Source organism: Canis lupus, chromosome 11 (assembly GCF_048164855.1).
Source record: "Canis lupus baileyi chromosome 11, mCanLup2.hap1, whole genome shotgun sequence".
NCBI classification, from domain to species: domain Eukaryota; kingdom Metazoa; phylum Chordata; class Mammalia; order Carnivora; family Canidae; genus Canis; species Canis lupus.
Genome location: NC_132848.1, coordinates 27464743 through 27477859, shown reverse-complemented (window position 1 = coordinate 27477859; position 13117 = coordinate 27464743).

Sequence of the window (13117 nt, the reverse complement as noted above, 5' to 3'; positions counted from 1 at the left end):
CACTGGCTGGGCATTCCTGCTATCCTTAGGTGTGTGGTCACTCGGACTAGAATCAGAAGGAATTACCAAGTATTTCTAACATGTGAGTGGTTTTTAAACTGTCTCTTGTAGTAACCTCCTACCACCACCACTTTAAAAAAAAAAAATGAAAATGACAGAAGCTGCCAGTGTTTGCCGCACAGAATTTAAATAGTTCTTTTTGGTTAGCTACACACCTTAATCTGTTTTTAAGGAGAAACTATGCACACCAGGAAGAATGGTACCACCCTGACTGAGGGGGGTCTCTGCCGGACTCTGTCATGGGGTCTTCGTTGTGACAAACGCTTGCTTGTTTTGTCCATGGTAGAGGGAAGGTCAGATAAAGGCAAGAAGTGTACTGTTTTTAAATAGAAAAGAATTAGTGTGTCTCCCCACAGCACTTTGTGCCTCAGTTCGGTTTTCACACTATCAGTCCCCCCCTTTCCAATTGCCACGGGGCCGTCTCGAGCCAAGGTCAATACATTGAGACCGTCTTTACAAAAAAGAGTAATTCCTCTTTACCACTGACAAGGAACAGCAAAAGAAAAATTGCAAAGGTAGTTTACAGTATCGTTGTAGCAGAGATTGTGAAACGAAGTGCTTTTCTTCCCCTTCTCCCCTGCTTTCCCAGACCTCCCTGGAATCTGGCACGCCTTCCCCTGGGCTCCTGACAGGTGTGCATGGTTCTCTGAGGGCTGGGTTGTAGGGGGTCACTGGAGGTGAGCTGGAGCAGCCTTACTGCAGGACTAGCCTTACGGCAGAGCTTTATGGAAAGGAAGAGAGTATATCCTAAATAATGTGTTCGCCAAAAATGAACAAGGGGGGGGCGGGTCTTTATATAAAACAAAGCAAAAACCTTTGGAATCCTTCAAGAAGTTACATACCTTTTAAAGGTACATAGTTTCTCACCAAGTGACGCATTCAGCATGACACTTCTTTCCAGAAATTTCGGGATAAGTTGGAATAAGTGTGTTTAAAACACCACCCCTACCCCACTCCCACCTTTTAATTTTGTCCAAGGAATTAATTACTTAAGTGTAGTATTTCTGAATGTGCCTTTGTGAGTACAGAGACCGTCTGTTTTAGGAAGAAGCTCTCCTATCAGTGGGGTTAAAACCGAAAGGTGGTCAGTGTAGTCTTTAGGGAAGTCAGCGAGTCTCCTGGCAGTCCCCAGGGACAGCCGTGGAATTTTCATTAGCATCAATATTGCACAGTGTAGAGTTGTGTGGAAGAGATTCTGGGGCTCGGGAGGGAGGAAGAGGTGATGGCGCACAATGACAGAGACCCAGGTTCATCCAAGGGTGCAGGTTGAATTTATCTATCTGCAGTACCTAATTTCCTTCGTGTGTGTATCTGTGTGTGTGTGTGTGTGTGTGTGTGAGGCTGTGGCTGTTTTAGTTTTTGTTTTTCTGTAAGCACTGGGGAACTGAAATATGGTGATGTCTGTGACACATTCATGCATGTCAAGAAGGCGTTTTCGAGCTCCTGCCGTGTGCGGGGGCGTGGGGGGGGACACTGCATTTCCACCCTCTTGAGTCTGTGTCCTGAGAAGGCAGTTACTTCCCTCACATCACGTTGCTGTTTATGTGAACAGGGTATTACACACAAGGAAAAAGCTTTGGAAAGAATAAGATGGAAGTGTTTGAGAAAGAAAGAAAAATCTGAAATCATATTTTATTTCTTCAGAATGATTATAGTTAAGCATAGAAATCTGCAGTGTCTCTTCATTTGTTTTTGTGTTTGTTTTAAACAATTCCACCTCTTCTCCCCCTGCCCTATCTTCTAAAGAAACCGCAAGTGAATGCTAAGGGCCATTTCCATAATTCCTCAGAACTCCCCAAAGAGGAAAACAATCCCTCCCGCAAGATTCCTTCAGCTTCATTCAGGAGACAAAGGGAGGAGAGATGCGGCTTTCTGTGCTTCTCTCATTCCTCTCTAATGGCCTTGAAATGTATTATTATGCAAATGTGAATTTTGATACTGAATTTAAGAAGAGGTTGTGGATTTTTTTTCTTTTTTCAAAAACATAAAGGTCCCATATGTGGTCATCATTGCTTCTTTATTCTGTAACGTGAATTGTAACTATGCATTCTGCAAAAAAGGGGGGGAGCAGAAAGGGGGAAGGAAGTAGCTTTGCATCCTTGTTCTACAGTTTCTGTGTCCATGGTATCCCCATGTCCTGGCGGGGAAGGGGAGTGACAGTGAGAAGCAGTGAAGTCGGCACAGTGAGTTTGAAAGGGACCCAGAGTCCTCCCGCAGTCCTGGGGGGACCTGAGGTTCCTGCCAACTGGTGTGGTACAGGATTCTCCACCCTAGCCATGCAGTGTTAGCCCAGGGCCACAGGGGGGCCCCCAAAGGCCCTAATGTTCTCTGGGAAAAAGTACTCGTCCTTTCCTGAATTCAGAACCCTTTCAAGCTCAGGAAACCATGCCTCATTCGTGCTGACCATAAAGGTAATCTTTCTGTCCATTTCCAGAACACCTCCTCCTCCTTGCTCCTTTTAATTTCTCCTTTTTCTCCCTTAATCCTTTTAAGTGAACTTCTTATAAGGAAACTGTCTTGTTCTGTGGGGAAGAGGACTGTTGCTTGGCAGGCAAAAAAGGATTCTCTTCCTCATCCACTACCCCTCAGCCAAACACAGAGATTTCTCTGCGTCCTTGAGTTTATTCCGCTAGAGAGCTAGTGAGCAGTGAGGTGCTGGACACAGGAACCGCCTGCAGCCTCCTCCTTGTCCTCATAGAATTCCTATGTTGATTTTGCCTCTGGTGAATCCTGGCACCCGCATCGCTCTGGTCTAGGCATTATTTGCAACATACAGTATCATAAGCCAGAGATTGTCGTGCCCATATTCAGTGTTTCCATGCAAGCAGTTCTTGTTGATGTTCACAGTACTGTAACGAGTAATAGACTTGATCACAGTCTCCTCGTGCCCGTGCACGGCTGTACAGGCACGATCTTATCAGGGTTCCAATCTGTTAGATTGCCTTTAGACAAAAAAACAAAAAACAAAAAAACAAAAAAAAAAACAAAAAAAATAATAAAATCCTGACGTTTCAGCTGTCTAACACAAAACAATACCTCGAGGTACATTTCCCCTGCAATGTTGACCCTTTACTCCCCTCTCCTTTTCTGACATCAGTGGGTTATCCTTTTTAAAATATGAATGTGTAAATAGTAGGATAACTTTTACAATTTTTTTCTTTGCTGTGAAAGTAGCCCTAAAATATGATACCCCCCCCTTTTTTATTAAAGCCATCTTAAATTTCAGATCTTTCATGCTTGAGAAGAGAAGGAACAGGTCAGGGGAGCGGATTAAGCATTTGCAGGGTGATGGTCTCTGCCTCTCATACACGGTGACAGCCGACCAGTGTCTAAACTCTTTCAAATAGATGCCATCTATTCCAGATCTAGTTCCAGGGTGGGGAGTGTCTGAATTTCTCTCTTCCAGAAGATCCATCCCCCCATCCCCTCCAGGCACTCCAGAATGTGGTTTTTGTTGCTCTTTTTTTTTTTTTTTTAACCTGAAACCTTGAGCTCTCTCAACCTTTCTTGCTTCACACCCAGGGTCACTTTTTGAGTAACTGAGTAGCATTCTGTAGTTCCCAAAGGGAATTAGTCCCTGGCATTTCAGTTTGGCTCCGTAAACTCATTGGCTTGTCACTTTACTGTGCTCTAGAAATGTATTGACTTCTTACTTAGAAGGACATTCATCTGAGATGTGCAGACAACCCTTCCTGAAAGGAGTGGGCACCCTCAGGCATTCCTCTCTACGTGAGGCTTGAAGCTGATATTAGGTAGAGGGAAATCACGTTTAACAAATGCTGCTTGTAGAGATCTGTCAGCTACTGCCTGCCCATATTTGGCTACCCACCAGGCAGGGTCAGAATGGATCATTTTGAATAGCTTCTTCACAAACTCCTCTTCCCCCCCACCCCCCATCCCCTGCCTCCATCTTAAAGATAAACCCTCTCTGTCCTTTTAGTCTGAGCTCACCGATCTTGTCTAGTGACGACTTCCTTTAAAGGGAAGAAGCTTGAGAACCAATGCACACCTATTCACCACTCACCTTGTGATTTGGGGCGCTGTCCACCTTTGGATTTTATTTCTCTTGTTTGGAGGCCCCTTTTCTGGCCACTCCTTCCTTTGGTCCCCTGGTAAGTTCTTCCTGCCTTTAGATGCACCCACTATGCTCCCAAAGGGCTTTTTGCTGATCGCTGCACTTCTTTCCTGGGACTCTACCCCACCACCACCCTTTGCACACACCAGTGACCAAAGTGTGTCCAGTGATCTCACAGAAGTCATCAAAAATGGTGCCTGCACCACGAATGTGCTCACAGAGACACGTGCACAAGATTCTGCACCCTTGGCCTTAACCTCTGTATGATTTCAGGTGCAGGAGCATTTTTAACAGGTTATTTTAAAAAATCCTTCTGGGAGGGAAAAAAAAAAGCAGACAAAACAGCTCAATTGTGCCCACTCCTAACTCTACTATTTGCCTACAACTTAATTCTGTGCCCACCCCCACCTTCATCCCTGTTTTAAGTAACCAAAAACAGACAACAAGAGCAACCTGAGGAGAGGTTTCTGGACTATTTTATCTGTCTCCATTTAGCTGGAGATATAAATGCTGCTTTGGGTTCCATAATCCTAGGGGTTATGTTTACATAGTAAAATATATCCTACCAAATCAGGAAACAAGCATGGGAATCTCTGCAGTGAGAGCGAGCTGATTAGGTCACCAATGGTGAACAAGAGAAGTGAGGGGACGTGGGGGTGGGGCTCGGGAGGGAAGATGGAGAAGTGCCATTTTAAGGACTGGCGTTGCCCCCCCCCTTCACTTCTCTCCTCCCCCCCTTTCGACAGAAGGCGCAGAGAAGGGCATCAGAAAGAGGCTGGAGTTTTAAAAGGCAGCTTTCCAACTTTGCACACAAACAGGTAACAGGAAGGTACAGCAAAAATCCTCTCACCTGAAACACTCAGCAGAAACAGAACCTATCAACCTGACTACATAGCTGCACATAGTGATGCTCTCTGCAAGTTACCTAGAAGTGTTTTGTTTTTCTTATACTTGAAATAGCTTTTACAATGTTACTTTGGTGGCTTTCTTTTCTCTCTTCGGGTGGGCAACAGAGGGAGTGGATGCTGGGATACAAGGAAGTTTGAGGGGAGAAAAGGGAGGATATGGCATTGTCTTTTGTGTGTGTTTCCTTAACCATAGAGGTTTAATCAAACTCCCATGTGTTGAAATTGCTCTTCATATTACTGGTTTTACATGGACACAGAAACTAGGCACTTTAGAGGTGCACTTGCATGGCAGGCTGGGCCCCCCTTTTCTCTTTTATTTTACTTTTTTTTTAGTATAGTGGTACTTAAAATCACTGGTTCACTTAAAGAAAAAACAAACAATAAAATGTTAAACTCTACTAATGTACAAATAAGCTGAAAAGTTGCATTTTATGTGTATTTTTCGCCATAGCAGGTACTGTATTTCTCATGCTGGATTTAAGAAAAAAAAAAAAAAACTCAAAAACCAACAAAAAAAAAAATAAAGGGTGGTGTTTATTGGATTGTGACAGGTTGCGTACTGAGGAACTAAGTCGCCGTCATTTCATTAAAACTGAGAGATAATGTAATGCATATATAAGAGTTTCTGAAGGGTTTTTTTGGGCTTTTAAACAGCTTATTTTTGTTTTGTTTAGTTTTTTATTTTATTTTATTTTGGAAAGATATGATTGTATTATGTGCAACTCAGTTGCTTACATTATAACTACAAAATATTTTTGGGTTCCTGGAAAAAAAAAAACAAAAAAGAAAAAAGACTAATAAATGTGTTTGGCTGCTAAGCATCGATTGTGGTTTCCTGTTTTACTCTGCTGATTCCATTTGTTGTTTGTTGGAGGTTTACACTTTGTTTCTCCTTTTCTCTCCCTCCCTGCTCCACACACGGAAGCTCCCCGAAATTCAGCCCCTGAAATTGGGCCTCCGTCCTGTCTTGCCCTGTGAGGTTTTTGCCGTTGGGGTGGCCAGGTTGGCTGGTCGGCAGTGGGTGCGTACTCCTGGCTGCCTGCCCACAGCAAGGGCCACAGTCTCTAGAAGAAACTGATCTTCTCCTACTTCTTGTTGTTGTCTTAATTCCTACCTGCCTGTGGAGTGAGAGCCAGGAGAGCGGAGAAAAGTGCCTGGCGGAGGCTGTGCTGCACCCAGGGCCGAGAACCAGCCAGTTTCCGGAAACCTGCTGTTTACGAAAACCCCCGCACGCTGCACCCCACCATGCTCACCTGGCTGCCACCCGGCTGAGGAGGTTCCCCCCATCCCAGCAGCCTCGTATATATGCTTAGCTGCCAACACAGAGACTTGTTAGACATGGCCGTGAAGCACCTCTAGAATGGCAAAGGGGAGGAACAAAAAGAAACGAACATTTCCTAATTCTCAGATACTGTCGTCTGGATTCTCAGAAATGCTGGGCCAGGTGGCAGCGAACCCATTTCATGAGGAAACCAGCTCAGGAGAATTTAATTAGCTAATGATAGGGACCACGGGTTGATTGCTTACTATAAGCGGGGCGCCACTCTATGCGTGCTGCTTACATTCACTCTTGAAATTAAACTTGTCTCCATCGCTGGTGAAACCATAATAGGGAACCCAGGTAGGATCCAAAAGTTACTGTGCCAGCACGCCCTTTGCTGAAAAGCACCTGGGTTTCTGAGAAAACATTCTTAAGCAAAATCTGTTGTAGAGAATGGTTGGCCATATACCATCTGATTCTTGTATCCTAAAATACAGCAATGCTGGGAGTGTGAGGTGAACTAGATACTCGAGATCACCTCAAGGGCCTGCCTGTTCCAAGCAAGTGCTATTTCTGAGGAATAGAGACCCTTGCAGAAACTCTGAAAACCTGTATCACCGAGGACTTTATTTTAAATTGGGGGTATTTTAGAAATACATAGATGGCTAAGGGAGGGCGAGGGAAGTTGTAGAACGAAAGGCAGTGGTTAAGACTTCAGCATCTGACTCAGCCTTCCTCACGCCTGCGTGCCCTGCCATCACCTTATGTGACTCCAAGCAAGTGTCCATATGGAAAACCTGCCTTAACACCCAGGCTTCTACATTCCTTCCTCCAGGCCACCCCAGCCACACACTCCTATAGTCACCGCAAATTGCTCCCCTCCAGAATCACCAATTTCAGCATCTTTGACCTTACCCTCCTGTCCTCCCAACTGATTCCCTCTCCACTTGTGTTTTATTTTTTTAATTTTTTTTAAATTTTTTTTTAATTTTTTATTTATTTGTGATAGTCACAGAGAGAGAGAGAGAATGAGGCAGAGACACAGGCAGAGGGAGAAGCAGGCTCCATGCACCGGGAGCCCGACGTGGGATTCGATCCCGGGTCTCCAGGATCGTGCCCTGGGCCAAAGGCAGGCGCCAAACCGCTGCGCCACCCAGGGATCCCTCCACTTGTGTTTTAAAACTCAACAGCCACTCCAGGACACTGGCCTCTTGGCTTTATTCTGACCCATTGGGTCTCTTCTTCTTTCCCCCTTCCTAATCCAGGTTAGATTTTATAGCACATAATTTCATCAACATGGTTGCTAACACTTCTAAATTCCTTTGCTGCTCCTGTTTTGACAACCCTGTGACAAAATCCCCACTTTGGAAACCCTACTCTGTCTTTTCTGCCAGTACCCAAGAGCAGCATTGCCCAGAAAAAAGTCACAATGGGACAAATGAGGACTGTCGATCTATACCCAACCAGCAATGACACCTTGATGCTATGCAGCCAGCATCCTAATGCATGGAGGAAGAAAATGAGAAGTGTCAGAAAAATCCCCTAAATTCTTGCCTCCTCCAGCATTTGGGACACTTTCCCTTCCAACCCCCTTGGGTACATTTAATCCTCCATCATCTATTCTCTCTTTACATGTTCAGCTGGGAGCCCTGGCCATTCGGCATGCTCAATCAAGTCCACACCATTGTAGGCACCCTCCTGGGCAACCCTCCCCCTTCCGGCCCCTACCCCACTGGCTGCCATCCCATTTTTCTTCTCGAGAAACTTTGTCTCCTCCCCTTCCTGGGTCTCTGTCTCTATCATTCCCCAAAGGCCACTAACAACCTCCTTATTGGTAGACATGGCCACTTATCTCTTGACGCCACAGCTTCTGGAATTCCTTCTGTGCTCTAACGTGTTCCTTTAATTCCTCCATCTCTCTCAGCCTCTTTCGCCTTGGCCAGGAAATGTTGGATTTCGTCAGTACTCAACCCCAGGCCCCGCCTTTTTCTCTGTGCCAAAACCCTAGGTGGTTTCCTCCTCACTGGCTGCCTCTCTAGGTTTCCTTTTTTTCTGACTGAGCTCCAAATTTTAAATTTTGGAGTGCTACTGGGCTAGGGCCCAGTCCTAAACTTTGCTTTCTAGTCACATTACTCCTCCTAGAGGAGTTCAACCAGCCCTGTGTTTTAAAATACAACACCTGGGCAGCCTGGGTGGCTCAGTGGTTTAGTGCCACCTTCAGCCCAGGCATGATCTTGGGGACCCAGGATCGAGTCCCATGTTAGGCTCCCTGAATGGAGCCTGCTTCTCCCTCTGCCTGTGTCTCTGCCCCCCTCTCTCTCTGTGTGTCTCTCATGAATAAATAAATAAATCTTTATTTAAAAAAGAATAATAAAATACAACACCCATCCCCATCCTGCCCAAATTCTGTTTCTAATCCTGGCCCTTCTGATGTCCTGTCTATCCAACTGACTCACTGCCTGTCTACTTCCAAGTCTGATTGCACCTCCCTCATCAAATCCGCTTCCCCCAGTCTCAGCCATCTCAGTAAATGGCACCACCATTCACCTAATGGTTCAAACCCACAGCTGCCAGGAAGCCCTTCAGCTGTGTGTTAAACATATGTCCCCACACGGTTCACATGTCCCCACAGCCAGCTTGGGTCAAGCCACCACTGCAGGAGGCTCCTGGCCATCTGCCATCCTCCTCTCAAGGCTACCCCAGACTTCTCTGTTTGTTCATGTCACTATCCTCCAGGGCTTTCTCCTTAAAATTAAAATTCAAACTCTATACCATGGTCCACAAACCCAGTAGTCCGTCTCGTTCCCTATGATTCTCTCAATCTCAACCTTACACTACCCGTTACCTTTCCTTTCTCTCGATCACACCAAACTCATGCCCACCTCAAGGCATCGTATTTATTTTTCCATTGCCTGGAATGTGCTTGTCCCTGCATCATTGTGTGGCCTCTGGTCAAATGTGAGGTCTTAACCTGCTTATCCTATCAAAAATATCTGTCGGGACACCTGGGTAGTGCAGTGTTGAATGTCTGCCTTCGGCTCAGGGGCGTGATCCTGGGGACCTCGGATGAAGTCCCACATCGGGCTCCCTAAGGGGAGCCTGCTTCTCCCTCTGCCTATATCACTGTCTCTTTCTGTGTCTCTCATGAATAAATAAAATCTTAAAAAAAAAAAATAGCTGTCCCTGGGGGATGCCCAGCTGGCTCAGTCAGAGGAGCAAGCAACTCTTGACCTTGGCGTCATAAGTTTGAGCCTCACATTGGGTGTCGAGATTACCTAAATAAATAAACGTTTAAAAAAAAACAGCTGTCACTACCCCTCATCCCCACCCTTCGTTACTCTATGTTCTTGTCCTGCTGTATTTTCTTCCAAGAACTTATCACTTTCTAAAATTATCTTGTTTATTCCTTATCATTCATCTCCCTCACTGGAATTGTAAGCACCACGCAAAAGGCAGAATTCTGTTTTTTTTTTTCTTTTCTTTTTTAAATTAAGTAGGCTCCGCACCCAACCTGTGGCTTGACTCATGACCCTAAGACCCTGAGATGGAGTCCTATGCCAGCCAGGTGCCCCACAGCAGAATTCTTTTTTTTTATTTATTTTGTTAAAAGATTATATTTATTTATTAGACTGAGAGAGAGAGTCAAAGAGCACAAGCAGGGGAAATTGTAGAGGGGGCTGGAGAAGCAGATTCCCCACTGAGCAGGGAGCCCAATGTGGGGCTTGATTCCCGGACTCCACGATCATGACCTGAGCTGAAGGCAGATGCTTAACCGACCAAGCCACCCAGGTGCCCACCAAGACAGAATTCTTTTATTGTTTGTTTCCAAGACAGAATTATTTTCTGTGTTGTTCATCGGCTCCAGGATCTAAAATTCCTATGGCTTTAATGATCATCTATATGCTAATGACTGCTAAATTTATATTTCCAGCTCTTACCATTGGGCTCCAGACCTGCATGTATAATCGTCGACTCAACATTTCAAAACACCTAGATATTTTAGCAGCACTGCAAACTCAACACATCCAGAAGAGTAGTTTCTCCTGCCTGCTAGCCCCTCCTCCCACCCATGGTATATGGCATTATCATCCATTCAATAATAAAACCTAGAGACCTAGGAGCATCCTTGACTCCGCCCTGTCCCTCATTCCCCAGAACTAATCTGTGACTAAGACGACTAAGACGTATTGCGCATACCTCTTAATCTCTTCCCTTTCTTTGATTCCTCTGCACTTTGTTATCCAAGCTAGATCACCTACACCCTTAGGTCTTATCTAGTCCATGGCATTAGCCCAACTGGCTTCTCACAAGTTATTCACCTCAGTTTCCTTGCTCCCAATCCATTCCATACATTACAATGGGATATTTTCAAAACATAAATCTGATTAAGTCATCTTCCATCACTCAAGCCTTTTAGTGATTTTCCATTGCTTAGAATAAAACACCCAAATATCCTTGTTTCCAACAAGGGTCTCCTGTTCTGGCTTCCATCTCTCCAAATTTACCTCCCTCTCTTTTCACCTTTGTCCCCTCCACTGCAGCCTCATCAGCTGACCACTCTATCCCAGTGCTGAGTACAATGCCTGGCACACAATATACACAATTGCAGAATAAATGATCCTAATGGGTAATACATTACATCAAGAATTCGTTTAAGAAAGGGGCAGCCCAGGTGGCTCAGTGGTTTAGCGTTGCCTTCAGCCCAGGGTGTGATCCTGGACACCTGGGATCAGGTCCCACGTCAGGCTTCCTGCATGGAGCCTGTTTCTCCCTCTGCCTGTGTCTCTCATGAATAAATAAATAAAATCTTAAAAAAAAAAAAAGAATTTGTTTAAGAAAGGACAGAGGAGCACCTGGCTGGCTCAGTCGGTAGAGCATGCAACTTGATCTCAGAGTTGTGAGTTCAAGCCCTATGTTGGGTGTGGAGCCAACTTAGATTTTTTTTTTTAAAGTAAGACTCCTGACCTAGGAATGTTAATTTAGGTAACAGTGACAACCAGTTGGAAGTGTCTAGGTTTCTTTTGAAGTTCAAGAGCCAAAGCTTTAGAGAACCTGAAGACTCAGAAGGCAAGCCTTACAAATGTGCAAGTAGTTTCCAAGGGGAGGAAAGGTGGGTTAAATCTTGAGAAAACTCCCACTGCTTCCTTTTCCAGCAATGAGAAGGGAAAATGTTAGCAAAGAAAGAGCCGTCAGAAAGAGAGGGGAATCAGTACAGTTTTGTTTTCAAAGCAAGGGGGAGGGCTTGTCAAAATTGATAAGCACCAGAATCAACCAAGGAGGGGGGGATCTAGTATAAGAATAAAAGAAAAATTGTTGGGCTCAAAAATGAAAATGACAGGAAGATGTACACTAAGAAGCTGGGTCCCAGTTATTTCCCTGCCTATTTCATTCCCTGCATGTTCCCCCAGCACACAGACTTTATTAATGATTCTTTTTTTTAAATATTGAAGTATAGTTCACACACAATATTACATATTAGTGGTTCTTCATGCATATATGGTATAGGCAAACGAATCTATTATCTCCCTATATAAGGGCCTTTTGATTTGTTCATTACAGGAAGTTACTGGGGATCAATGAGTGTAGTTTAGAGGAAACCAGGGGACAGAGGTTGTGTCACAGTGCTAAGAAAGCAGAGAAAAAAAAATTAAAAAGAAAGAAAGCAAGCAGGGAAGGGAGCGTGTTTTGTTTTTTGTTTGTTTGTTTGTTTGGTTTCATTTCATTTTGTTTTTTTTTACTACAGGAGTCCCGGACAGTGAACTAGGGAGTCAGCTTCTGTTCTTGCCTTTGCTCGTCACTGTACACCTGGGGATCATCAGCCACATCCTGCAGGTGAGAAGCCCCAGGTGCTGAGAGATAAGTAATTGCAAATCACATGGTGCCAGGAACAGTTGGTGACAACACAGCCAGAAAGAGAGGTTTCCATGTTAAGGAGGTAACAGAGCAAGTGGAGATGTTTCTATAGTGGGAGAGACCTGTGCACTTTATTTTTTAAAATCACAAGAAGGGAGGCAGAACTAGAGAGATTAAAGATTTGACATAAAATAACTGAAAGAGCAAGATCCTAAATGAACATCTAGAAGACTGGAGGCAGAAACTCCTTGTTGAGGGGTGAAAGTGACAGCAGAGTGAAGCAGAGGCAGGAAGATGGAGGAGACAGTTGAGTTTGCAACAGTTGCAGTGGAAAGTGAGAACAGTAAACTCATCACTGCACAACAAAGCAGTGACAGCGCGGACACACTCTGTAAAGAGTGGGAAGCTCCAGGGAGTATATTCTTCATCCTCCCAGAATTGCCCTCACCTCCCAACACTGAGCCCCTGCGCCTCAAGAAGGGATGTAGACCTGAGTGATGAACCCACGTAACTAACTGATGGGCTTCTCTGATGGCCCAAGGTATTCTGGAATTAGTGCTGCTGTCAATTCTGGCTGTTAATTCTGGAGTTCAGGTGGAGGCATGAAGGATGCGTGGAATAAGGACACTGAAGAAATGTGAGAGGTAGGGAAAGAGGAAGTGTAGTCAAATCTTGGCTACTGTGGGCCTTATTTCTCTCTGTGCTAGATTCCTTTGGGGAGCATTCACTTATCCAGCAGACATTTACCGAGCACCTCTACTATGCTAGATCCTGTGCTAGGGGCCAGGTACACAGTGACCAAGATGTAATGATCTCTGATCGTGATGAGATGACATGATTTCTGCCCCCACCAAGAGTGCCAGCAGTTGGAAAGGCAAAAAAACTGAACTCTGGTGAGAGTTACCAGAGTCCTGTGAGAAGCCAGGAGTTCACTCATTATCTAGGAGATCCCAGAGGCCC